The following is a 2,343-nucleotide window of genomic DNA, read 5'->3' as shown; positions in this document are numbered from 1 at the left end:
TGAACCATGAGAGACGATGGACTCTGAGAAACAAACTGAGGATGCAGACATTATTTCTTGATAATGGAGCAATGATAGGTGTAATTTAGATATCAGTAGTCAACAAAGTGTTATTAACAAAAGTGACAAAATGAATGAAATACCTTGTCAGAGTTCTTGCATGTCATCCTCAAAACTACCAGAACAATTTAGACAATGAGTCTTGACAGGTTATCATAACATACCTCATTCTCTGAGTTGCTCCAGCAAACAGGTGAAAAGAGACAAATATTTACTACTTTGAATTTAGCTAGACGAAATGAATTCATCAGAGGAAAGTGTTTTCCACTGAAGGATAGGAAGTTATTTTTTGGCTAACTGAAATGAAGCACTTAGGAGTTTAAGAAGAATGCCAATAGGTAAAGTGTAGAATATAGGTTTCTACCTGAAGAGACTAGGAAATCATAGTCATAACATAAAGGGTTTAGTTATCTGGGAAATATTTTGTTTCTCCCTAAAACTGATAGAGGGAAAATGTCACTGGTGTTTTATGGGATAGTATTGATGACTTGGTTTTAGATTTATGAACCATGGTCCAGGGTGATTATTGAATGATGAACTGCTGACTGAGGATATGTGCATCTTTTGAGAAATAGCAAAACAGTGTTTTCTCAGAGGCTTGGTAATCATACTCATAAAAACTTTAATATTTCAATAATGACTCAGCCCTACAATAATATGTTCATCTCTGCTTGCTTTGTGTCAGACTTAAATTTCTCATGGTTCAGTGGGTTTGTTGATTAGATCTCCTTCAGCTTGTATATATCCAAAGTTAGCTTTGTGTAAGAATGATTTATTTCTGAGTTTAGATTTGTCCTAAATGGAATCAGTATCATCAAAACAGATGAGTTCCTATGACTGCATAAATATGAAACAGAAATTGCTAGAAAACCTGGAGCAATCTTTACTGCAATCTCTGAGTTACCTGCAAAAGGAGATGGTTTTGAAAGTCATAGTACACAAGTCCTATGCCATTCAGTTTCTCCAGAGATCACTTATAAGTTACAAAAGAGAAGGATGGAAAGCATGAGGTGGCTGCCTGGTATTCTTTTAATATCTTAATTTTTGTCCTGAGAAATTATGCATTTGTATTACTTTATAAGTGTACACACACACACACACACATTTAGAGTTTGTATGCCTACATTGTAATACATTGTCTGTCTGTCTGTCTGTCTATCTATCTGGGAGGGAGAGAGAGAGAAGAGAGAGGGATCTCAAAAATTTACTTACCCTAAGAATAAAAGCTATAATTTTCAATGTCAGTCATTCCTACTATAAGCAAGAATCACTTTGGTCCTTAGAAGAAGAGAACAGGTATGTCTTCAGAGCATCACAGTGGATGAACCTTTTTCAGCCATTCCTAAGGCAGAGGCAGTCTCTACTCGTGAGACTTTAAAGCAAAAGAAAAATAAAAAACCTTTCATGGCTAATGGTTAAGGAAAAGTGATTGGAGTTTCTAAATATTACTTAGGTAAAAAAATTTAATAACTTAAAATAACCCCTTTCAATGGATCACAGTTTACTCTTAGAGATCTAAATTTTATACTCACATAAAGGCTGAAACAGCTAATCACTATAGGTGTGCAAGGAAATGGTATCTCTTGAGAACCTTGGTTACAAATTTCCTAAAATAGAAACATGAAGAATAAAATATAATGGTAAATCTAACAGTGCTTTGGAATCGCTTCTCAGCCTTTTGGCTAAGATCAAGTGTAGTATGTGTTCTTATCAGTTTAACAGTGCTTTGGAATGAAGCAGATCTAAATTTTAAAAAAGAAAAAGGAAAGTACAAATCTATCAAAAGGAAAACAAATAGAATAGAATAGTAACAAAACATAATATTTGGTGTTACATCAGTTGGTTGCCGTGGATTATAATGGGAAAGAAAGATCTCCATCCCATGTTATAATGGTAGAGTGATATTCAGAGCCAGAAATATGGGACTACCAATGATTCCAAACAAAAAGCTAACTCAAAATGGATTAAAGACCTAATCATATGAGACCCAAAAGTATAAAACTCCAAAGAGAAAATATAGGGGAAAGTTTCATGACGTTGGATTTAGCAATGATTTCTTGAGTATATGACATCAAAATCACAGGCAACAAAAGCAAAAATAAAAAAAAAGGGACTATATAAAACTAAAACTTCTGCATGGCAAAGGAAATAATCAACAGAGTAAAAATGCAACCTTTGGGAGGCGAGAAGACATTTGAAAACCATACATAAGGGGTAAAGATCCAAAATATAGAAAATTCCTACAACCCGGTAGCAACAACCAAAAAAACTAAATGACTGACT

The 2,343-nt window shown here is 34.1% G+C and overlaps 1 pseudogene; it reads left to right on the top strand.

The window, feature by feature from the left end:
- The first annotated feature begins 1,722 nt into the window (after window positions 1-1,722).
- Window positions 1,723-1,840, top strand: LOC123850361 (U2 spliceosomal RNA; annotated as a pseudogene).
- Window positions 1,841-2,343: the final 503 nt, after the last annotated feature.

The sequence above is a fragment of the Mirounga angustirostris genome, unplaced genomic scaffold (assembly GCF_029215605.1).
Source record: "Mirounga angustirostris isolate CCGP_5_RB_7025 unplaced genomic scaffold, mMirAng1.0.hap1 SCAF_15, whole genome shotgun sequence".
NCBI lineage: Eukaryota > Metazoa > Chordata > Mammalia > Carnivora > Phocidae > Mirounga > Mirounga angustirostris.
The sequence above is the reverse complement of the archived record's forward strand: the minus strand, read 5'-3'. Positions and strand labels throughout refer to the sequence as shown.